At 38.0% G+C, this 26,195-nt stretch overlaps 1 long non-coding RNA gene across 5 annotated transcripts in view; it reads left to right on the top strand.

Moving 5' to 3' along the window:
* The first annotated feature begins 6,007 nt into the window (after nucleotides 1–6,007).
* Nucleotides 6,008–26,195, top strand: part of LOC114486870 (uncharacterized) — a 96,015-nt gene continuing 75,827 nt past the window's right edge. For 3 of the 5 annotated variants that reach the window (XR_003681221.2, XR_003681220.2, XR_008618214.1), the window contains exons 1-2: nucleotides 6,008–6,388; nucleotides 6,508–6,611. This is a non-coding gene — a long non-coding RNA (uncharacterized lncRNA). The remainder of the gene's footprint in view (nucleotides 6,389–6,507; nucleotides 6,612–26,195) is intronic. The other 2 variants (XR_003681222.2, XR_003681219.2) reach the window with 2 other exon arrangements.

Below are 26,195 nucleotides of genomic sequence, written 5' to 3' on the forward strand. Positions count from 1 at the left end.
TAATCTAGGCATTCAATTTATTGAATTGAGTGAGTTCTTTAGCCATACAGAAATATTTGGTGTTTTATTGTTCTTCCTTTCATATCCACTGTATATTTTTATATTTTTCTCTGTAGGGGAGCTACAAGCATAGGGAACTTCTGTATCTTCAAGGAAATACAGTTAATGCATCAGTCAAGGATGGACCAGTAAGAATTGAAAACAATGAGAATTTAATTTAGGTAAGTGATGAAAAAGCTAGGAGCTATATAGGGGATGGTGAGAAAACCCAGAAACTAAACAAACAAGAAGCCAATGTCACTTCTTATTGGAAGGGTTAAGAGAAGAGCCAAGTTAACTAGGCTGCCTGGGGTTCAAGGATTCCAGGAAGAATAGGGAATCATAACGGGTTCTGTCATATGGGAAATAAGGACATTAGATAGAATGTGTCCTTCCATGCTCATGCACTCCAGTCTCCCCGCAGTGTCACCCACGGACTGAATCCAGGTGGAATCCAGCATTAATAGGGCCTGTGATACCTAGCCTGCAGGAATTAACATCCCTATGAGACAAAAGGCAAGGGTGGATAAAGGGCAAACAGTCCAAAAACCAGCATAGCTAACCACTACTTGGAAATGCTATAGATTTCATACTTTTTCTATACATATTGGGGCTGGGAAACATTAACTGGCCTGAGTTCTTTCCTTCAATTTTATATTCATCACTTGAATAAATAAAGCAGATGATTCCAATGCCGACAAAACTATCCTTATGGGAACATTTACTTTGGGGTTTATATTTTGACATTTTTTTAAACTTAAAATTCATGAAGTTTATTTCTGTCTCCTTTCTATATTTAGTTAATTGTGGGATTTTGCAGGCTTTTTAGCATTTTGATAATATTAAAAAAAGGAAGCTTTAAAATGATAAAATGTTGTCTAAATATGTATTCCATAATAATTTGATTATCAAAGTAATACAAGGTACTTTTCAGTAATTTATTCAGTAAATGTAAAAATGTCACTAAATTGGAAGCATAATATATGATTCAAGCTACCAATATGCCAATATCCTTTAAAAGATAGCTTGACTCCAGGCCTCCTGCTTTACACTGCTTTTCCATAGATGTGGGCACAGACCTAAAGTTTCCTGCCTCCATCTGTTCACTGGGCATTATCATTCGATACACAGAAATAAGGTTTAAAATTTTTAACTAGTTAGTCTTTCCAGACTTTAAATGTTTGATCTTTAAATTTAGTTTTTATTCCAACAAACTGCTCTTTCGTGATCATAACACATTTTGGTACCACTGCATATCAGAATAACAAATGGTTCCCCTCTAAATTTTTCCAAATCATTTCGTTGGTTAATATAATGCAGTGTTTCTCAGAATGGGTCTGGAATATTATTCTTGGGTATCTTTGGTTTACCTATCTTGTATATATGGGTATATCACCTTATATGATGACTATAAAATGTGGCTTTGAGAACTCAAGCTTAGATCCATTTTATGACTTATGAGGAAACTTCCAAATTCAAATATAAATTAATATATATTACATGCTCTCCTATCAATATATAGACATGAGAACAGGTCTACCAACAATACTTAGAAACAAAAACAACTGAAGTGTTTTCAGGCCTAATTAATGTCTTATCTCAGTGTTATTAAAATCAGATTGTATTACACAAGCTGAAATTTAGTGGTGTATATCAAAACTTGTAAAAAGTTAAACAACATTAATAGGAAGGAGGAAGTCAGCATTATTTCTAGAAAAGGAGAGAATTATAAAACCACAGTTAATGTGTCCACTCTACTGTAAAATGGTCTATACTGGCCAACAGAACCTCTCCATCCTGGTTGGCATGTAGTCCACATTTACCTTATAACCACTACCAGTAAAATAATATAACAATTTTTCCTTGCTTTAATCATCTGCTGTATTAGTCTGCTCAGGCTGCCACAGCAAAATATCATTGACTGGGTGGCTTAAATAACAGAAATTTATTTCTCACTATTCTGGCATCTTAGAAGTCCAAGATCAAGGTGCTGGCAAGGTAGGTTTCATTCTGAGGATTCTTCTTCTGGTTTGTAAATGGCCTCCATCTTGCTGTGTGCTCACAAGACTTCTCTGTGCACGTGTGGGGAGAGAAAGAGCAAGCTCTCTGGTGTCTTTTCTTACAAGGGCACTAATCCCATCATGAGGACCTCATCCTCATGACCTCATCAAACCCCCAAAGGTCCCATCTCCAAATACCATCACATTGAAGGGTAGGGCTTCAATATATAAATTTTGGGGGGACACAAACATTCATAACACCTTCTCAGTAACCGGACTATTATTTTGTCTGAACCCCTGCCCTCACCCCAGATGAGCAGGAGTTAGAGAGAGAAGCTTTGAGATGAGGTCATGATGTACCAGGAGTTCAGCTCAATGAAGGACAGGCCTACAGGCTCAGTGTATAAAAGTTAAGCAGGATATTATGGAGAATCCAAAATAACAAGCCAATCAGGCCATCCAGCTGAGTCATCAGTTTGAATGGGATGGACTGAGAAATAGCATCTAGGCAGGAGAGAAGTTGTAAGGGCAGAACTGCCAAGAGTGAAAGTTTCCAAAAGGAGGATGGTAGGAGGAGCCTGAAAAAGTCTCAAAGCCTCAGGAACAAAACCATGGTAATTTTTTATGGCAATGCAGATGATACTGTGAGAGGGCCTATCCTACTTAGACCTATATTTGGCTTGCCATTTGGACTTTACTACATGGAAAGAACGTTTTAGCTTATATTTTAATCTGCATGGCAGAACTATGTTTTATTTTAAATAAATATATTACATAAATTGACCTGGCATTCCGTACATTTGCACCTTGTTTACTTAGAAAATGTTAAGTTTTTCTCCCTATTAGAGGTAAGGTTTTGACAGCAAAGTAAGGGACAGAGCAAATAACATGAAGTTCACACTATGAAAAGTTCTGCTTGGCCTGACTGCTCCTTCTCCAAGATGTCATCTTGTAACACTCAGTGTTAATTTGCAAAACACATCCTCCAAAGCTCAGTCACCGTGAGCACAGCAAAGATTCTTTCTTTCAATCACAGTCTAAATCTAAGTAGTCTCAGTTGGGAGAGATGGCTCTGCTCCACTGTATCATTCAGGGACAGAGCCTCCTGTCATGTAGTAGCCATTTTCTAGGGCCTCAGGTCTTTGATGATTTTCTGCATCTGACAAAAGTAAGAGGAGAAGTATGCAAAAAGTACACTGATATCACGTCTGGACTTGGCATATATTATTTCCACCCATATTCCACTAGAACTCAGTTTATGAATTATTTACATGGTCCCATACAACTGCAAGGGTGGCTGGGAAGTGGAGTCTAAATGTGTGTCTGGGTGGCACAGGTATCAGGGAATGGTGAACACATACCTTGTCCCTGTTATATCTCTTTATCTCATCATCTGTCTCTAGAGCCTCTTCTCCATCGATGGAAAAGCTGTGGAAAAGCAGACTGACAACCACAGGCATCACAAAATTTGTAAGTTTTTATCTCATAATTTCTAAAATATGAATTAACTAAAATCTGGACAGTGTAGTCTTTGTGTATACAAAGTCAATTTCACATGGTTATGGGCTTCTCCATGAACACACCATATGTTCCAGAAACAATAAGTCTGTGTTTGATATGAATTGAGAGAATTGTTGCCAGTAAATTTAAAACAAATCCTTGAATATCCTTAGCATTAGTAGATTTATTATGATTCGAGAGGTTTGGTTACAGTTCTTCATGGCTGTTTATTTGTTTATCATATGAGCATTAAGTTTTCCTGTAAGTCCATATTTTATAGATGGAAGGAATTATGAAGTTACTTCAAGAAAGAACTTGTCAGTGGCCTTTGGGAAAAAGCCTTAGTGCTACTAACCTTGAATAATACAACGGGGAAGAATCTTTCAAACTAATTCTCAATGTTAAAAGTTGGCCATAACAATAACTGGTATAAAATGCCTCCATTTTTTATCAGAAGGAAGAAACATCCTCTTCGCTTACTTAGTTAATCCTAGAACTCTATTTTTCAATATGCTGTCCATTAGCCACTTATGGCTTTTTAAATGTAAATTAATTAAAATTAAATTAAAAATTTAGTTTTTCAGTCACTCTAGCCACATGTTAAGTGTTCAGTGGCTACCATACTGGACAGAGCAGACACAGAGCATTTCCATCAACAGTGCTGATGGATAGCAGTGGTCTAGAAACATAGTTTGCCAACCCATAGCCCTTTGAGAGGCGATACAAAGAACTCAGATCAGGGTGAATATTCACAGCAGGCAAGGGATGCTTGTCTGTTACCTTTTTTTTTTTTTTCATATTCATGAACAAATCCAAATTTGTTCAGTACATTAAAAAAAACAGGCTTATTTATTGGGTGTTTGCTTTGATGACTGGAGGAGGATGGCTAGCTCATTAGAGACTTTTATTTATTCCTTGTACTAGCATAAAGACTGTTAAAGCTATTCAGAAGAAAGCCATTCTCTTTGGTGTGAATGGGCATAATAAATTAAGTACACAGCAATCTGACCTATAATACTTAAAATCACAAAATAGGTTGTTCTACTCTTGACATAAAAGCCAATCAGAAAGGCCACTAAACCTTTTTCTCCCCCAACCTACTGCCCCCTTCTGTCCATCTACCTTCTCACATCCTTTTTTTTTTTTTTTTTTTTTTTTTTTTGATTCCTGGAACATTCCAGCTTTTTTTTTTTAACAAGCTAACAAGTTTGATGTGGCCCTGTGTCTTATTCCCTTCCAGGCTTGCAGCTGTTTTGGCAACAGAAGAAAAAAATCCCCATAACAAATCAAATAAAAGCCCTTTCTGTGAAGAGGAATTGAAAACAGCAGGCCTCAAAGAGGCCTGCACATGAGCTGCCTTGTTCTGGCTTTCAACACAACTCAAATCAGAAACACATTACCATAATCTGAAACAGCCCACTGCTAACACAAGACAGATGGTGGGTAATAACCCATGCATCATTAATAAATAAATTCCAGCATTAAAGGCTTTACAAAGTATGACAACATTATCTGGGCACAATTACTGCCCCTCTCCCACCCCCAACATAATTTCAGTGTGTTACGGGCTATGTTAGGGTGCTTTGTGTTTTTTTTTTCTCCCTCCAACTCCATGGATCTGAAGGAGGTTTAAATACGGCACAAGTTTTAACCAGATGAAAGCTATCTCAGTGTACAGGACAGGTCTGAAACTCCATAAGGGAAAAATAAAATAGCTGCCAAAGTGTAATAGCTCCCATGTTCTGCTGTTGGATCAGCCCACGGCAATTTATTGCACTGCCCTCCGTGGCTGGCCTCACCCTCTCTGGTACGCCTCTGTGCCTGCGTCGCACTACACACTTCAAGCAAGAATCTTGGCTTGATTTGCCACAAAGCTGAAAGATATATGTGTGATCTCTCAGCTTTCCTTTTGCAAACGATACCATCTGTCTCTTCTCCCCCAGATCCCCCCACCAAGAGGCGAAAAAAAAACAATCTTCGATTAGATTGGAAAAGTGAAAGAGAAAGAAGGGGGCGGCAAATTTGGGAATTTTAACTCCATAAATAATGTCGGAAACAAACAAACAAAAATGCCGTTCATCAGATGCTCAAAGACACCAATTACTTTGCTTCACTTTATTTTGTTTGTTCAGTAGGATAATGTTTATTCCAACATGAAGTGAGAAGTATAGGAACTTAGCAGAGGACTGTGTAACCTCTGTGTAATCTTCTCTGGGATTCCCCAGGGCTCTGCAGCATTTCTACAAAGCCTAGGCTGCCACTTCCTATGCATACCATTCTGAGCCAAAAAGCAATCATGGTGCTGGCCATAAATTCTGGAGAAATATAGGCTTTAGGAGACCAAATATCAAGTTTGATTCCCCCTATATGAAATTAAGTATTCCTCCTCAACAAGACAATGTAAGCATTTTGGTCAAGCGTATCAGTATTATGTCTTTAATAAAAGAGAGAAACTATGTGGCATTACCTCACTTGTTGGGTGAACAGCTAGTGACAGAAAATATAGTACATTCTAAATTGGCTATTCTCAGATGACTAGAAGGCCAAGTGAAAATATCTCCATGGCATCATCCAATGACGCAGCTGGTCAGTCACACGGACATGACTTAACAGTCTCTGAGCATACAGTTGCTTCTCTTGCTCCAGGGCCATTTGGGTGTGGGAGGAGTGGGAAGAAAGAGAAATCTCTCCTTGGAACAGCTGTCCTCTTTCTTTCGGCACACAGCGAGCTTTCCATCCACTTAAGATGAATGCATGCGAAGGCTGCAAAGTCTGCGAGACTTTCCTGATTAGCATCTAAATCCTTTGCCTCTATCTCCTCTTTCCCAAACTTAAATCAATATTTTTATGTATGCATATGTATCTACTTTCTCTTAATTGACTGTGTGTTTATCTTATTTCCTCCATTAAATTGTGAGATTCCTGAGGGTAAAAACCATGTCTAATCTATTCTCTAAATTCCCCTTAGCACCCTGTTCAGAATGCCGTGCTCAAGCTGAATGAAATCACAGCTCAGAGAGAAACACCAGGGCCCCTGGCGCTGCAGACTCAGACGGAGTCCATGAGTTCCAGGTGAGTCTGTTCCAAGGAGGCTTTTCTCTGAGCTTCCTCCAGCCTTCTCTGGGAACAGCTGCTGAGGGATGGTCAGGAGGAGGTAAGTTAAGCTTTAATTGGTTCCTGAGGTGTGCAGTGTCCTTCATGATCTGAATATGATGGAGGGAATTTCAAATGGACTCTGACATTGAATCAGTAGATAGAGAATGGAGGAAAAAAGAAACATATTGATCAAGAGACTTTAAAAAATGGCATCTTCTATAACAGTAAGGATTAGTTGCAAAAAAATCTTGGTCTGTTTCCAACTCTATAATTTCTGATATCATATTTGATAGTCTCTCTTCTATCTTGTGGTAATTCCTAAGCAGGATGATTGACTAAACTATCATTTCATCATCATCATCATCTAGGTGAAATAAGTAAGCGATAAGCTTCTGTTTGCTCATTTTAAAAGTACAGTCTATGGTTTGAAGTTGGTTAACCAGATTTAACCTCTGTTCTCTGGAGTTTTAAGTCTAAAAAACAAATTTGATACCCACAGACATTCTAACTGTGAAAAAAACAATATAATTGCACATTCACTGTATAGTTTGGATTGCTGTTTTTCCTTTTATATGTAGCAAAGAACAAAATACATCGTGACACTTACTGAGAAAGAATTACTTCTTTTTTTGTAGTCAAGAAAGTCTTGTTGTAGGATATTAAGGAGTGATTTGTCATTAATTAATGAATATTTATGTGTGCCAGGCATTGCTTGGGGTACAGCAATGAACAGAGCTTGAAGTGGTAGAGCAAAAGAAATCAATTAGAGCAGTGGGCTGCCTGGACGAAGAGGATAGATTTACTTAGATGAATCAGATGAGGAAGCAGAGGATAAACTGGTACTCTTGTGAGACCATGTAGAGGAATCAAGAGCATGGAATGGTCTACAAACATAAATTAGTCCAGTGATCTCAGCTGGCCTTGCTCGTGCATGGCTGGTCAACTGTGAGTTGGCCATGGGCTGGCTGGTCTATTATGGCTTTACTTGGAATGACTCAGCCCTTCTCTGAGTGGTCCCTCGCCCTCCAGCAGTCTGGGTTTGTTTTCATGGCGGAGGCAGAGTCCGAAGAGATTGAGTGGAAATGTCAAAGGCGTCTTGAGGCCTAGGCTTGGAACTGACGTGCTGTGACTTCCTGGCATCCTATTGGTCAAAAGGATGTCACATGGCCAGCCCAGAATTAAGGAGTGGTGAACTAGATTCCACTCCTTGATGGAACTTGCTTTCAAGTAATATTTCAAAGGGAGTAGATGCAAGAGAAGTGGAGAATTAGATCGTTTTTAAAAATTTGTTTCCATTATGGTTTATTACAGGATATTGAATGTAGTTCCCTGTGCTATACATAGGACCTTGCTGTTTATCCATTCTATTTATAATAATTTGCATATTCTAACCCCAAACTCCCAATCCATCCCCCTTCCCCACCCCCACCTTCCTTGGCAACCGCAAGTCTGCTCTCTGTGTCTGTGAGTCTGTTTCTGTTTCATAGATAAGTTCATTTGTCATATTTTAGATTCCACATATAAATAATATCATATGGCATTTGTCTTTCTCTTTCTGACTTACTTCACTTAGTATGATAATCTCTAGGTCCATCCATGTTGCTGCAAATGGCATTATTTTGTTCTTTTTTATGACTGAGGAGTATTCCATTGTATATTTAAACCACATCTTCTTTATCCATTCATCTGTGGATGGACATTTAGGTTGCTTCCATGTCTCAGCTATTGTAACTAGTGCTGCTATGAACATAGGGGTGCATGTACCTTTTTGAATTATAGTTTTGTCTGGATATATGGCCAGGAGTGGAATTGCTGGATTATATGGCAACACTATTAGAATCATTTTTGCAACTAGTCTATCTCATTGGTCATTAATACTTTTTGGTTATAATGATCCCTTTGAAATCTCTCTTCAAAAGAAAATTAAAACTTAAAATACTTCATATTGGGATATTCTGCTTGTCAGAATATATTTGTCAGAGTGTGCTTGTCATCTTGCTGGCTAGTAGCTAGCTGGATTTCTGGAGATTAACAGCTCCAACATCTTTCCTTGCCAATCTTTAAAGTATAGATATAAAGTGGTATAAGTTGAAGAATGAATGTTTTTGGTCCTTTCTAGCTAGTTAGTTACATTCTCACCTCTTTTTCTTGTTTTGTTACCCACCCTGGAAAGGAGAAGTTGCTAATTTTACATGCCAGATAGTGTGTGGGCTGCAACTCTACTTGGTGGTCATGGTGAAGTGTCTCATAGGTCCCATCCTCCTTTACATAATTTCTGGTTCCCATGTCCTAGAATAAACAGATCCCATGGGCCAAGCTCATCAAGTTCTCTTTCTCAACTCTACTAAAATGGAATCATAGTTAGTAGCAGACCTTGCTCTGAAACCTGACTCTTCTCTCAGAATTAAGATTTGAAAAGTGGAAAGTCTAGAAGGATGAAAACAAAGCCTCCAATGGTCTCTGCCATAAACCAACTTTTAGCAAATAGGCTGACATAAGAATCTTTGCCCTTGCCCAGATATTAAAAAGGGGTGCCTTGGGCTTCCCTGGTGGCGCAGTGGTCGCGCGTCCGCCTGCCGATGCAGGGGAACCAGGGTTCACGCCCTGGTCTGGGAGGATCCCACATGCCGCGGAGCGGCTGGGCCCGTGAGCCATGGCCGCTGAGCCTGCGCGTCCGGAGCCTGTGCTCCACAACGGGAGAGGCCACAACAGAGGGAGGCTCGCATACCCCCAAAAAAAAAAAAAAAAAAAAGGGGTGCCTTAATTCTCCTTCTAGTAATTAGAAGGAGACTAATGACTCTCTCACGAATATTATAAAGCCATCAGAATGTCACCGTAATTCCTAATAGTCTCCATAATACAGTCTCCAGGCCCTTGAGCTTCTCAGAAGTGATGTAAATAAGGTTGTCGATTGAACAGGAAACGGTGAAGACAGAAACAAAATGGAAGACAGTGCCCATATTAGAAAACTTTCCCATCAGTCTGACAACTTGCTGATCTCAGTGTGCAGAACTTTGGCCAGAATTTTTCATCATATCATTTTGCATGGTTTCATGCTTTCTTACATTTCCTTTGAAGCTTCCTAAGCTTAAAAATATGGGAGCTAAAATGAAGAAAAATATGTTTCCATGAATTTTCCCTCATTCCAGCCCAAAACTGTTAGGCCTGCATCGACCCTATTTGACAGTGTCTCCAAGGATGGACGGACAGATGGCATTGCTCTTCATCCTCTGATATGTCTGTGATGTGGCTTCAGAAGTCAGAATGTTTTAGGCAAAATTCGACAGACTTTCAGTATCAGTAGTTTCAGAATAAAGGCAACATGGACCTATTGTAATCACTAGATGAGTCATTTCTTAAGTTATCTTCATTTGTGATTTTTATTCATTGTAGGAAAATAGAAAAAAATAAGACACAAACATTTAAGATTGTAGCTATCAATAAAGGATGGTGACCAGCTGATCTCCCCTTTTAAAGTCAGTAATTTAAGCGGAGCTGCCACAATATGAGGAATAAGCAAAAATAGGAGAGTGATAAGGAAAACTTTTATAATAATTATATAGCATTCTGTCATACTTAGGAGTGCCCACTGGGGTAGGATTAAAGTTATAGCCTGAAGAAGTGAGAATGAGGGCCCCTGAGTTATTATGAATGCTTGTTTTCTATCATCAGAACATTATATTAATTTCAAAAGGTATAAGTAATACACAAAACCTGTTTATGGAGTAAAAATTTTAGGAAATGTATTGAAATTTTCTAGATGCTTAGAATAGTACCAGACATTGTATGAAGGCTTAAAAATTATTCACTGTAGGAAAATAGGAAAAAAGACAAAACATTTGAAGATTTTAAGCTACCAGTATAGGATAGTGGCCTGTTAAAAACTGTTAGCAGTAAGAGGAACTTTGTGATATCATCTGTTTGCTTTTCTTCCATAATTTTCAGGTGCCTTATTGTCATACAGAAGTTGGAAGAAAGCAGTTCATCCCCAAAGTTAGCTAACCATATACAGATATATTGATCTGGACACTTTGGTGTCAGCACAAAGAAACACCTCAGAGTTAGGTTTAGCTAGACAGTATGGAGGAGGAGGAGAAAAAGACATCCTTTAGTAAACCACATTGTGGAATTTGGCATCCAAATTTTATTATCTTATTTAGTTATATGCAGTGTAGGTAAGGGAGGTTGCACAAAGGAAAAAATATTATGGACACAAAATAGAATTAAGTTCAATACACTCACCTTGTGGAGAAATGAGCTTTTGCTGTCCTTTAGGAATGAACAGTTAGTGAGGTTCAAGGAAATTCAACAATTGTACCCGATTCCTATTCTACACAATCTTTCCTTAATGGATTTAGCAGGAACTGGATAAAAGTAGATTATAATTTCAATTTTCACTGCTATTTTGGAAACTAATTAGGGGAAAGAAGGCCAAAGCCTGTTCTTTCAAGACTTGTAAAGGAAAAAAAAAGAAACTTGGCTACATTGAGTCCTCTAGGCAGATGTTTTGATTGGCAACTGATTGGCAAGGGAAAAAAAAGTTATTGAAGAAATGTTCAGAGGCAGAAGTTTTGAGCTTCCCAAGGTTTTATGTTAAGGAAACTCGTAATTTGCTACTTTCATTTTATAATCTAAAATACGCTCGCGATTTCAATAATCACAGTTTATAGATGACTGTACACCTTGCTTCTGACTTAACAGAAGTTAATGGCATCAAAGCATGGTTGATTGGGTGGAACCACGTCCCGTAATCTCTATCAGCCACATAAACATCCCATAGTAATCAAACTCAAATAAAAAATCTCATTTGCTATGTAAACACCCAGCTACTTAGCTCCCCCCAAATAACAATGATGTGCCTAAGTTTAGAGCCACCATAAACTCCAAGTTTCTGTTGAGTTACATATTCCCATCTAATTGGCCCCCTGACACCCCAGACAACATATCCGAAAAATGTTCCTCACCTTCCTATCTCCAGTATCTCAAATGAACTTCTCTTCTTGACTTTGCTCCTGTTGTATTGGCTTTTTCATTCTCCTAATCACCCAGGGCATCTACTTCCTTGTTTCTTTGGCTTTTCTTGTCATTGCCAAATCTTAGAAAATTTACATTTGTAACCTTTAGCATTCTTCCTCTTCTGTCTGTATCTACTCCCACTATCCTAGGTCAGAGTCAGATGAATCCTAACCTGCTCTATTGAAATATTCTAATTACAGGTCTTCCTATCATCTCATTTTTCCCCACTATAACCTGCTCTACGTGTCACCATCAGACTGACTTGTCATTCCCTCATTTAAAAAACGTAATGATTCCCTTGGGGACAACATGGCACCAATTTGGGACCAGACAGCTCCCCTCAAGTTCTGTCTCTGCCACTTTTTCGCAAAGTTCTCTCAGGAAAATAACCTAATTCTCTAAGCTGCAGTTTTTCTACCTTTAAAATGGAAAATGGAGATAATAATTGTTATTATAAACCAGCTATGTATCAGCCACTCTGTATAAATGTATTATCTATATTATCTGAAATCTCTCAACTTCCTGGCAAGGTAAATATTGTTATTACTATTTTAAGAATGGAAAGACTGGCGCTTGGAGGTAAGTGAATTGCCTAGCATTACAAGACTAGGTGTTTCAGCTGTGTTTGGGTAAATCACATGCTCAATTTGTTGAAAATATGTTCCAGTGATTGCTAGGGATGGGAACTTCTCAGGGTCATACACAGAACTTAACTGATTTGGGGCCCCTGTCTTAAACCCCAGGTTTTAAAGTATCAATGCTTCTGCAAGGTGCTTCCTGCTATAGAATAAGCTTCCATCCATATTTCCCGAACTATTCCTTGGCCAGAGCTTCACCATCTGGAGATTATTATCAAATTGATGAAATAGTGTGAGAAAAGGTATCTTATTTCCTCACAAGGGAAAGTTTAAAGTCTCTACGGAAGGGTACCCAGGCAGCTTGAGGCCTCAGCTGAAGAAGAAAATGACCATAAGCAGAATATATAAGTGGTGAAAGCAAGCTGTCATCTAGAATATATTCAGAAATTCTCTCAGCCTAATGCATAGTAATAATACAATAAATAATGCTGAATGATTAAATCAATCAATGGATTTTATAATTCATCCTACTGCTCAAGGTGTCCATGCTCCACAGAACTTCAATTCTTAAAATTAATGTACCATCACGGTAATTAAATTATCTTAGTTATTTGGTATTTTTGTATCCCTGTCGGGTTTTGATTTTTCCACTTGTATATTACTATCATTATAGTATTAATATATTTAGGATAATCAACTGTTTTAAAACGTTCTATCAAGGATGCAAGGGGGGAGGGGAAGGAGGTAGAGAGAGAGGGATTCAATCTTATAGACCAGCACTATTTATTTATTTATTTATTTATTTACTTATTTTTATAAATTTATTTTTTAATTTTTGGCTGCATTGGGTCTTCATTGCTGTGTCTGGGATTTTCTTTAGTTGCGGTGAGCGGGGGCTACTCTTCGTTGCGGTGCACAGGCTTCTCATTGCGGTGGCTTCTTTTGTTGTGGAGCATGGGCTCTAGGTGCATGGGCTTCAGTAGCTGTGGCACACGGGCTCAGTAGTTGTGGCTCGCAGGCTTAGTCATTATAGTATTAATATATTTAGGATAATCAACTGTTTTAAAACGTTCTATCAAGGATGCAAGGGGGGAGGGGAAGGAGGTAGAGAGAGAGGGATTCAATCTTATAGACCAGCACTATTTATTTATTTATTTACTTATTTTTATAAATTTATTTTTTAATTTTTGGCTGCATTGGGTCTTCATTGCTGTGTCTGGGATTTTCTTTAGTTGCGGTGAGCGGGGGCTACTCTTCGTTGCGGTGCACAGGCTTCTCATTGCGGTGGCTTCTTTTGTTGTGGAGCATGGGCTCTAGGTGCATGGGCTTCAGTAGCTGTGGCACACGGGCTCAGTAGTTGTGGCTCGCAGGCTTAGTTACTCCGCGGCATGTGGCATCTTCCCAGGCCAGGGCTTGAACCCGTGTCCCCTGCGTTGGCAGGCGGATTCTTAACCACTGTGCCACCAAGGAAGCCCCATAGACCAGCACTATGTAATAGAAATATGAGTCACGTATGTAACTAACTTTATTTTTCCCCCAGTTTTAAAAAAAATTTTATTTTATATTGGAGTTTAGCTGATTTCAAATGTTGCATTAGTTTCAGTGTACAGCAGTGTGAGTCAGTTATACATACACATATATCCATTCTTTTTCAGATTCTTTTCCAATATAGGTAATTACAGAATATTGAGCAGAGTTCCCTCTGCTATACAGTAGGTCCTTGGTGGTTATCTATTTTATATATAAGAGTGTATATATGTTAATCCCAAACTCCTAATTTATCCCCCCTGCTTTCCCTTTGGTAGCCGTAAGTTTGTTTTCTATGTCTGTGTGTATGTTTCTGCTTTGTAAATAAGTTCATTTGTATAATTTTTTTAGATTCCACATATAAGTGATATCATATGCTATTTGACTTTCTCTGTCTGACTTACTTCACTTAGTAAGATAATGTCTAGGTCCATCCATGTTGGTGCAAATGGCATTATTACATTTTTTAATGGCTGAGTAGTATTCCAGTGTATATATGTACCACATCTTCTTTATCCATTCATCTGTTGATGGACATGTAGGTTGTTCTTGGCTGCTGTAAATAGTGCTGCTATGAACACTGGAGTGCATGTATCTTTTCAAGTTATAGTTTTCTCCGGATATATGCCCAGGAGTTGGATTGCTGGATTATATGGTAATTTTATTTTTAGTTCTTTAAGGGACCTCCATACTGTTCCCCATAGTGGCTGTACTAATTTACAGTCCCACCAACAGTGTAGAAGGGTTCCCTTTTCTCCACACCTTCTCCAGCATTTATTGTTTGTAGACTTTTTGATGTTGGCCTTTCTGACTGGTGTGAGGTGATACCTCACTGTAGTTTTTATTTGCATTTCTCTAATACATAGCGATGTTGAGCATCTTTTCATGTGCTTTTTGGCAATCTGTATGTCTTCTTTGGAGAAATGTCTATTTAGATCTTCTGCCCATTTTTTGATTGGGTTGTTTGTTTTTTTTATATTGAGCTGCATGAACTGTTTGTATATTTTGGAGATTAATCCCTTGTGGTTACATCGTTTGCAAATATTTTCTCCCATTCTATAGGTTGTCTTTTCATGTTATGTTTTCCTTTGCTGTGCAAAAAGCTTTTAACTTTAATTAGGTCCCATTTGTTTACTTTTGTTTTTATTTCCATTACTGGGAAATGGATCCAAAAAGATATTACTGCAATTTAGGTCAAAGAATGTCCTGCCTATGATTTCCTCTAAGAGTTTTACAGTATCTGGTCTTACATTTAGGTCTTTAATCCATTTTAAGTTTATTTTTGTGTATAGTGTTTGTTAGAGGATGTTCTAACTAACTTCATTCTTTTACATGTAGCTGAACAGTTTTCCCAGCACCACTTATTGAAGAGGCTGTCTTTTCTCCATTGTATAGTCTTGGCTTCTTTGTCATAGATTAATTGACCAGAGGTGTATGGGTTTATTTCTGGGATTTCTATCTTGTTCCATTGATCTCTAAGTCTGTCTTTGTGCCAGCATCATCACTGTTTTGATTACTGTAGCTTTAAGTATAGACTGAAGTCAGAGAGCATGATTCCTCCAGCTCTGTTTTTCCTTCTCAAGATTGCTTTAGCTATCTGGGGTCTTTTGTGTTTCCATACAAATTTTAGGATTTTGTTGCTCTAGATATGCAAAAAACTGCCATCGGTAATTTGATAGGGATTGCACTGAATCTTTAGATTGCCTTGGGTAGTATAGTCATTTTGACAATATTGATTCTTCCAATCCAAGAACATCGTGTATCTTTCCATCTGTTGGTGTCATCTTTGATTTCTTTCATCAGCATCTTATAGTTTTTGGAATATAGGCCTTTTGCCTCCTTAGGTAGGTTTATTCCTAGGTATTTTATTCTTTTTGATGCAGTGGTACATGGGACTGCTTCCTTAATTTCTCTTTCTGATCTTTCATTGTTAGTGTATAGAAATGCAAGAGATTTCTGTGTATTAAGTTTGTATCCTGCAACTTTACCAAATTCATTGATGGGCTCAAGTAGTTTTCTGGTAGCATGTTTAAGATTTTCTACATATAGTATCATGTCATCTGCAAACAGTGACAGTTTTCCTTCTTTTCCAATACGGATTCTTTTGATTTCTTTTTCTTCTGTGATTGCTGTGTCTAGGACTTCCAAAACTATGTTGAATAAAAGCGGAGAGAGTGGACATCCTTGTCTTGTTCCTGATCTTAGAGGAAATGCTTTCAGCTTTTCACAGTTAAGTATGATGTTAGCTGTGGGTTTGTCATATATTGCCTTTATCCATGTTGAGGTACATAAACTCTATGCCTACACTCTGGAGAGTTATCATAAATGGGTGTTGAATTTTGTCAAACGCTTTTTCTGCATCTATTGAGATGATCATATGGTTTTTATTCTTCAGTTTGTTAATGTGGTGTATCACAGTGATTGATTTGCGGTTATTAAAAAATCCTATATTCCTGGGATAAATCCTACTTTATCATTGTGTATGATCCTTTTAATGTATTGTCGGATTCGGATTGCTAGTATTTTGTTGAGAATTTCTGTGTCTATGTTCATCTGTGATATTGGCCTATAATTTTGTCTGTGGTATCTTTGTCTGATTTCGGTATCTGGGTGATGATGGCCTCATAGAATAAGTTTGGGATTGTTCCTTCCTCTGCATTTTTTAGGAATAGTTTCAGAAGGATATGTGTTAACTCTTCTCTAAAATCTTTATGATTTCTTTCCTTCTACTAACTTTGAGTTTTGTTTGTTCTTCTTTAGTGGCTTTAGGTGTAAGGTTATGTTGTTTACTTGAGATTTTTCTTGTTTCCTGATTGTATTGCTACAAACTTCGCTCTTAGAACTGCTTTTGCTGTGTCTCATAGGTTTTGGATCCTCATGCTTTTGTTTTCATTTGTCTCTAGGTATTTTTTGATTTCCTCTTGGATTTCTTCAGTGATCCATTGGATGTTTAGTAGCATATTGTTTAGCCTCCACGTGTTTTGTTTTGTTTTGTTTTTTTTAACAGTTTTTTCTTGTAGTTGAGTTCTAATTTCATAGCAATTTGGTCGGAAAAGATGCTTGATACGATTTCAATTTTCTTAAATTTACTGAGGCTTGGTTTGTCACCAAGCATGTATTCTATCCTGGAGAACATTCCAGGTGCACTTGAAAAGAATGTGTACTCGGCTGCTTTCAGATAGAATGTTCTGTAAATATCAATTAAGTCCATCTGTTGTAGTTCCATCCATTTTCTTGCAAATGGAATTATTTCATTCTTTTTTATGGCTGAGTAAGATTCGATTGTAGATATATGTATATCAATATGTACCACATCTTCTTTATCCATTCATCTGTCAGATGGACATTTAGGTTGTTTCCATGTCTTGGTTATTGTAAATAGTGCTGCCATGAACATACGGGTTCATGTATCTTTTCTAATTGTAGCTTTGTCTGGGTATATGCCCAGGAGTGAGATTGCTAGATCATATGGTAACTCTACTTTTAGTTTTTTGAGGGACCTGCATACTGTTTTCCATAGTGGCTGCACCAATTTACATCCCCACCAACAGTTTAAGAGGTTACCCTTTTCTCCACACTCTTAACAACATTTATTATTTGTAGACTTTGTAATGATGTCCATTCTGAATGGTTTGAGGTGGTACTTCATTGTAGGTTTGATTTGCATTCCTCTAATAATTAGCAACGATGAGCATCTTTTCATGTGTCTATTGACCATCTGTCTTCTTTAGGAAAACGTCTATTAGGTCTTCCACCCATTTTTCGATTAGGTTGTTTGTTTGTTTTTTGTTATTGAGTTGTATGAGCTGTTTGTATATTTTGTAAATTAAGCCCTTGTTGTTTACGGCATTTGCAAATGTTTTCTCCTAGTCTGGAGGTTTTTTTTTCATTTTGTTAATGGTTTCCTTTGCTGTGCAAAAGCTTATACAGTTGGTTAGGTGACATTTGTTTATTTTTGCTTTTATTTCTATTGCTTTGGGAGACTGACCTAAGAAAACATTGGTACAATTTATGTCAGAGAATGGTTTGCCTATGTTCTCTTCTAGTTTTATGGTGTTCTGTCTTGTATTTGAGTCTTTAAGCCATTTTGAGTTTATTGTTGCGTATGGTGTGAGGGTGTGTTCTAACTTCACTGATTTACATGGGACTGTCTAACTTTCCCAACACCACATGCTGAAGAGACTGTCTTTTCCCCATCATGTATTCTTGCCTCCTCTGTGGAAGAGTAATTGTCCATAGGCATGTGGTTTTATTTCTGGGCTGTCTATTCTGTTCCATTGATCCAAATGTCTGTTTTTGTGCCAATACCATGCTGATTTGATTACTGTAGCTTTGCAGTATTGTCTGAAGTCTGGGAGGGTTATGCCTCCTGCTTTGTTCTTTTTCTTCAAGATTGCTTTGGCAATTGGTTCCTTATAAATTTTAGGATTATTCTAGTTCTGTTAAAAAAGTCATGGGTAATTTGATAGGGATCACATTAAATCTGTAGATTTCTCTGAGTAGTATGGCCATTTTAACAATAGTAATTCTTCCAATCCAAGAGCATGAATTGAATCCTCTTGAATTTCTTTTATTCATGTTTTATAGTTCTCAGTGTAGAAGTTTTCACCTCCTTGGTCAGGTTGTTTACTAAGTATTTTATTTTGGGGGGTACAATTTTGAAAGCTCTTGCTTGTTTACATTCCCTTTCTGATATTTCATTGTTAGTGTAAAGAAATGCAACCAATTTCTGTATGTTAACCTTGTATCTTGCTACCTTGCTGAATTCATTTATCCGTTCTAGTAATTTTTGTGTGGAGTATTTAGGGTTTTCTGTATATAGTATCATCATCTGAACAAAATGACAATGTTACCTCTTCCCTACCAATCTGAATACTTTCTATTACTTTTTCTTATTTGATTGCTGTGGCTAAACTTTCCAATACTATGCTGAAGAGAAGTGGTGAGAGGGGTTTGTTCTCCTTGTCTTGTTCAAGATTTTATCAGGAAGGCTTTCAGCTTTTCACTGTTGAGTATTATACTGGCTGCAGGTTTGTCTTAAATGGCTTTTATTATGTTGAGATAGATATGTTCCCTCTATACCTACTTTGGTTAAGAGGTTTTATCATGAATGGATGCTCAATTTTCTCAAAGGATTTTTCTGCAGCTATTGAGATGATCATGTGGTCTTTGTCTTTTCTTTTGTTTATGTGGTGTGTCACACTGATTAGTTTACGTATGTTGAACCATCCTTGTGAACTTGGGATGAATCCCACTTGGTTGTGGTGTATGATATTTTTCATGTGTTGTTGTATTCAGTTTGCTAATAAATACTTTGTTGAGAATTTGTGCATCAACATTCATCAAAGATACTGGCCTGTAATTTTATTTTTTGGTGCTGTCTTTGTCTGGTTTTGCTATCAGGGTGATGGTGGCTTCATATAATCTCTATGGGAGTGTTCCCTCCTTTTCAGTATTTTGGAAGAGTTTGAGAAGGATTGGTATAAGTTCTTCTTTGTATGTTTGGTAAAATTCACCTGTGAAGCCATCGGGCCCTGGACTTTTGTTTATAGGGAGTTTTAAAATTACATATTCTTTTTCACTTCTAGGGCTTTGTTCAAAGTACCTATTTCTTCTTGATTCAATTTTGGTGACCTGTATGTTTCCAGAAACTTGTCCATTTCTTCTAGGTTGGAGAATTTGTTGGCATATAATTGTTCATAGTATATTCCGTTATGGTTTTTTGTATCTCTGCAGTATCGGTTGTTATGTCTCCTTTTTCATTTCTTACTTTGTTTATTTGGGTTCTCTCTCTTTTCTTCTTGGTGAGCCTGGCCAGAGGTTTGTCAATCTTGTTTACCCTTTCAAGGAACCAACTCTTGGATTTACTGATTTTTTTCTATTGTTTTTTAATCTCTACTGTATTTATTTCCTCTCTGATCTTTATCACATAAAGTCCCCTACGTACGAATGAGTTTTGCTCTGAGAGTGTGTTCGTAAGTCCGATCTGTTCGTTAAGGCCAACAAAGTTAGCCTAGGTACCCAACTAACACAATCAGCTATATAGTACTGTACTGTAATAGGTTTATGATACTTTTCACACAAATACATACAAAACAAACACAAAAATAAAACATTTTTAATCTTATAGTACATTACCTTGAAAAGCACAGTACAACGGCTGGCATACGGGCTGGCATTGAGCGAACAGGCAAGAAGAGTTACTGACTAGAGAGCAGTGAGAGGAGGTGGGAGATGGGAGAGCTGAAGGATCATCAGCAATAGGAGATGGAGGGCAAGCTGCAGTTTCACTCATGCCTTATGTGATTGGACATGCGAACACGTTTCCATCTTTTTTTTTTTAATTTTTGGGTGTGTTGGGTCTTCGTTTCTGTGTGAGGGCTTTCTCTAGTTGTGACAAGCGGGAGCCACTCTTCATTGCAGAGTGCGGGCCTTCTCACTGTCGCAGCCTCTCTTGTTGCGGAGCACAGGCTCCAGACGCGCAGGCTCAGTAGTTGTGGCTCATGGGCCTAGTTGCTCCGTGGCACGTGGGCTCTTCCCAGACCAGGGCTCGAACCCATGTCCCCTGCATTGGCAGGCAGCTTCTCAACCACTGTGCCACCAGGGAAGCCCCATGTTTCCATCTTTGAAAGTTCAAAACTTGAAGGTTCGTATGTAGGGGACTTAACTGTATTTCCTTCCTTCTGGTGACTTTAAGTTTTGTTTGTTCTTCTTTTTCTAATCCTTTTAGGTGGTGGGTTAGGTTGTTTGAGATTTTTCTTGTTTCTTAAAGAAGGCCTGTATTGCTATAAACTTCCCTCTAAGAACTGCTTTTGCTGCATCCCATAGATTTTGTATGGTTGTGTGGTTTTTGTTAAATAAATTTATTTATGTGTTTTTATTTTTGGCTGTGTTGGGTCTTCGTTGCTGTGCGTGGGCTTTCTCTAGTTGCAGTGAGCTGGGGCTACTCTTTGTTGTGGTGCGGAGGCTTCTCATTGTTGTAGCTTCTCTTGTTGTGGAGCATGGGCTCTAGGCACGCGGGCTTCAGTAGTTGTGGCTTGCGGGCTCTAGAGCACAGGCTCAGTAATTGTGGCGCACAGGCTGTTACTCCACGGCATGTTGGATCTTCCTGGGCCAGGGCTCGAACCCGTGTCCCTTGCACTGGCAGGCAGATTCTTAACCACTGCACCATCAGGGAAGCCCTTGTATGGTTGTGTTTTCATTGTCATTTGTGTGAAGGTATTTTTTCACTTTCTTCTTTGATTTCATCACTGACCCATTGGCTTTTTAGCAGCATGTTGTTTAGTCTCCATGTAATTGTTATTCCTTATTTCTTTTTCTGTGGTTGATTTCTAGTTTCATGCCATTGTGGTCAGAAAAGATGCTTGAAATAATTTGTATACTCTTAAATTTGTTGAGGCTTATTTTGTGCCCTACTGTGTGGTCAATCCTAGATAATGTTCCATGTGCACTGGAAAAGAATATGTTTTCTGAGGGTTATTTTTTTTATGTAATGTCAATGTAATGTCCTGAAAATATCAATTAAGTCTAATTGTTCTATTGTAACATCTAGGATCTCTGTTGCTTATTGATTTTCTGTCTTGAAGATCTGTCAATGGATGTGAGTTGGGTGTTTAAAGTCTCCTACTATCATTTTATCCTCATCGCTTTCTCCCTTTATGTCTCAGTATTTAAGTATTTAGGTGCTCCTATACTGGGTGCATATATGTTGACGAGTGTAAAATCCTCTTCTTGTATTGATCTTTTTATCATTATACATTGTCCTACTTCATCTTTCTTTATAGCCTTTGTTTTAAATTCTGTTTTGTCTGATACGTGTAGTGTGACACTTGCTTTCTTGGCATTTCCATTTGCATGAAATATCTCTTTCCATCTCCTCACTTTCAATCCATGTGTGTCCTGTGTCCTTTGTCCTGCAGTGGCTCTCCTGTAGGCAGCATATTGTAGGCTCTTGTTTTTTATCCAGTCTTCCACTCTGTGTCTTTTGATTAGAGCATTTAGTCCATTGACATTTAAGGAAATTACTGATAGCTATGTATTTATTGCCATTTTAAATCTTGTTTTCCCATTGTTTTTATATTTCTTCTTTGTTCCTTTCTTTTTCCTTTTGTAGTTTGATGATTTTCTTTTGCTTATGCTGTCTTCTTTTTGGTTGTTGTGAATCTATTGTATGTTTTTCATTTGTGGTTTACCCTTTGTTTCAAGTATGTTAATTCCTTCCTACGTCTACTTACCTTAGACTGGTAATCATAGGCTCAAACAAATTCTAGAAAAGAAAGTCTACATTTCCTTAACTCCTCCACGACATTTTATGATTTTGATGTCCTCTTTTACATCTTCATGTTCATCCTTTTGCTGTTCATTGTGGTTATCATAGCTTTCACAGAAATATTTTTATTTTTTTAAATCTACGTACTGGCTTATTTAAGTGATTTGCTTGCCAATTGTGTTTCTCTCTTTCCTATAGATTCTTACTTCTTTTCTATTCAGAGAACACCTTTCAATATTTCCTTCAGGATAAGTTTAGTGTTGCTGATTTCTTTTAGTTTCTGCTTGTCTGAGAAATTCTTTGTCTCCTATTCTAAATAATAATCTTGCTGGGTAGAGTATCCTAAGTTGCAGATTTTTCCCTTTCATGACTTTAAATATATCTTGCCACTCCCTTCTGGCCTGCAGGGTTTCAGTAGAGAAATCAACTGATGATAGTCTTATGGGGGGGGGTTCCCTTGTGATTAACTCTTTGTTTTTTTTCTTGCTGCCTCTAGAATCCTCCCTTTAACTTTTGCCATCTTTATCATGATATGTCTTGGTGTAGGTCTGTTTGGGTTTATCTTGTTTGGGACCCTCTATGCTTCCTGTACCTGTATATCTGTTTCCTTCTTTAGCTTCAGAAGTTTTCAGCCATAATTTCTTCAAATACTTTTTCAATCCCTTTCTCTGTTCTCCTTCTGGCATCCCTGTTATACATAGATGAGCATGCTTTATATTATCCCATAGGTCTCTTAATATTGCTTTCATTTGGCTTTCTATCTGTTGTTCTGATTGGGTGATTTCCATTATTCTATCTTCCAGGTAACTTATTCGTCATTGGGCATTATTCATTCTGCTATTCATTCCCTTTAGCTCAGCTTTTGTCTCAATGAATGAATTTTCTAATTCTTCTTGGCTCCTCCTTATAGCTTCTAGTTCCTTTTTACAGCACTCACTCTGCTTTCTATCCATCAAATAGTCCTTCTTAATTAATTCCTTCAGTATTTTCATTATATCCTTTTTGTACTTGGTGTCTATTGCACTGAAAAGGTCTCTTTTTTTCATTGTTTGTTCTTTCAGGGGAATTCTTTTGATCTTTTACTTGGGAGTGGTTCCTCTGCTTCTTCATTTTACTTACATTTCTCTTGCTCTATTAGTTTAGGGGAAACAATTCTCTAGTATGGTCTTGGCGGGCTATTTTTATGTGGGAGCATCCCTCTGTAGCCTGTGTGGGTTTAATATTCTTTGGTGCAAAGACTGTTTTTAGTGTGGATGCCTGCCACCTCTTGCCTCTGTGTACGCTGGCCAGCATCCCTTTGATAGGAGGTGTTCCTGGTGTTGTGGGTACCATAGCTTGCACTGGATATTAAGTGGGGCCTCCTCTTTGTTCTGTGCTTGTCACTGCCCTGTCAGGGGCCTGGTGTGTTCCCTAGTTGTTGGAGTAGAAGCCGCCAGATCTGTTTCTGAGGTGCATTTCTGAGCTCCGGTGTGAGGTAGATAGGATTGGAGTGCTTCCACTGGGAGAGGAGCCACTGAGTATTCCTCTGCCAGAGCTGTTCACCGGTGAATGTGCTTTGTTATGTCACCTGTCAGTCAGTCACCCATTGTGTGGGCTCACGAAGTATACTATTGTTGGCAATGCCCTTGGCCCCATTTCAACCTTGGGAATGGCAGCAATTGGCCCTTGTATCCCTAAAGCATTGTTTTCACAAGGCCACCAGTGCAAATTCACTGAAGTCAGGTCCCAGGACTGCAGTAGTCACTCACCTGGACCTGCTGTGGAAGCTATGTAGGCAGCTCAGACCCTGACCCAGCCCAACCCCCACGTGCATGTGCCCACCAAGCCCACAGTTGCTAAGGTCAGACCCGACGCAGCCTCAGGGGCACCCGTGCACACTCGATGTCCTGCAGGCGCTAAATTTACAAAGCCAGCAGCAGAGGTGTAAATCTGTGGCTTGCACAGCCACGGGGAGAGATTTCAACCCTGCTTCCTAATTCGTGTGGCCCCTGGGGCTCAGCTGTGGTTTCAGGAGAGAGTGGACATCCTTGTCTTGTTCCTGATCTTAGAGGAAATGCTTTCAGCTTTTCACAGTTAAGTATGATGTTAGCTGTGGGTTTGTCATATATTGCCTTTATCCATGTTGAGGTACATAAACTCTATGCCTACACTCTGGAGAGTTATCATAAATGGGTGTTGAATTTTGTCAAACGCTTTTTCTGCATCTATTGAGATGATCATATGGTTTTTATTCTTCAGTTTGTTAATGTGGTGTATCACAGTGATTGATTTGCGGTTATTAAAAAATCCTATATTCCTGGGATAAATCCTACTTTATCATTGTGTATGATCCTTTTAATGTATTGTCGGATTCGGATTGCTAGTATTTTGTTGAGAATTTCTGTGTCTATGTTCATCTGTGATATTGGCCTATAATTTTGTCTGTGGTATCTTTGTCTGATTTCGGTATCTGGGTGATGATGGCCTCATAGAATAAGTTTGGGATTGTTCCTTCCTCTGCATTTTTTAGGAATAGTTTCAGCAGGATATGTGTTAACTCTTCTCTAAAATTTTGATAGAATTCACCTGTGAAGCCATCTGGTCCTAGACTTTTGTTTGTTGGGAGTTTTTTAATCACAGGTTCAATTTCAGTACTTGTGATTTATCTGTTCACACTTTCTATTTCTTCCTCGTTCAATATTGGAAGATTGCATCTTTCTAAGAATTTGTCCACTTCTTCTAGGTTGTCCATTTTATTGGCATATTGTTGTTTGTAGTAGCTGCCTATGATTCTTTGTATTTCTGTGGTGTCTGTTGTAATTCCTCTTTTTCATTTCTAATTTTATTGACTTGAGCCCTCTCCCTTTTGTTCTTCATGAGTCTGGCTAAAGGTTTATCAATTTTGTTTATCTTTTCCAAGAACCAGGTTTTAGTTTCATTGATCTTTTCTATTGTTGTTTTTGTATTTCATTTATGTCTGCTCTGATCTTTATGATTTCTTTCCTTCTACTAACTTTGAGTTTTGTTTGTTCTTCTTTAGTGGCTTTAGGTGTAAGGTTATGTTGTTTACTTGAGATTTTTCTTGTTTCCTGATTGTATTGCTACAAACTTCGCTCTTAGAACTGCTTTTGCTGTGTCTCATAGGTTTTGGATCCTCATGCTTTTGTTTTCATTTGTCTCTAGGTATTTTTTGATTTCCTCTTGGATTTCTTCAGTGATCCATTGGATGTTTAGTAGCATATTGTTTAGCCTCCACGGGTTTTGTTTTGTTTTGTTTTTTTTAACAGTTTTTTCTTGTAGTTGAGTTCTAATTTCATAGCAATTTGGTCGGAAAAGATGCTTGATACGATTTCAATTTTCTTAAATTTACTGAGGCTTGGTTTGTCACCAAGCATGTATTCTATCCTGGAGAACATTCCAGGTGCACTTGAAAAGAATGTGTACTCGGCTGCTTTCAGATAGAATGTTCTGTAAATATCAATTAAGTCCATCTGTTGTAGTTCCATCCATTTTCTTGCAAATGGAATTATTTCATTCTTTTTTATGGCTGAGTAAGATTCGATTGTAGATATATGTATATCAATATGTACCACATCTTCTTTATCCATTCATCTGTCAGATGGACATTTAGGTTGTTTCCATGTCTTGGTTATTGTAAATAGTGCTGCCATGAACATACGGGTTCATGTATCTTTTCTAATTGTAGCTTTGTCTGGGTATATGCCCAGGAGTGAGATTGCTAGATCATATGGTAACTCTACTTTTAGTTTTTTGAGGGACCTGCATACCGTTTTCCATAGTGGCTGCACCAATTTACATCCCCACCAACAGTTTAAGAGGTTACCCTTTTCTCCACACTCTTAACAACATTTATTATTTGTAGACTTTGTAATGATGTCCATTCTGAATGGTTTGAGGTGGTACTTCATTGTAGGTTTGATTTGCATTCCTCTAATAATTAGCAACGATGAGCATCTTTTCATGTGTCTATTGACCATCTGTCTTCTTTAGGAAAACGTCTATTAGGTCTTCCACCCATTTTTCGATTAGGTTGTTTGTTTGTTTTTTGTTATTGAGTTGTATGAGCTGTTTGTATATTTTGTAAATTAAGCCCTTGTTGTTTACGGCATTTGCAAATGTTTTCTCCTAGTCTGGAGGTTTTTTTTTCATTTTGTTAATGGTTTCCTTTGC

This window comes from Physeter macrocephalus, chromosome 9 (genome assembly GCF_002837175.3).
Source record: "Physeter macrocephalus isolate SW-GA chromosome 9, ASM283717v5, whole genome shotgun sequence".
NCBI classification, from domain to species: Eukaryota; Metazoa; Chordata; class Mammalia; order Artiodactyla; family Physeteridae; genus Physeter; species Physeter macrocephalus.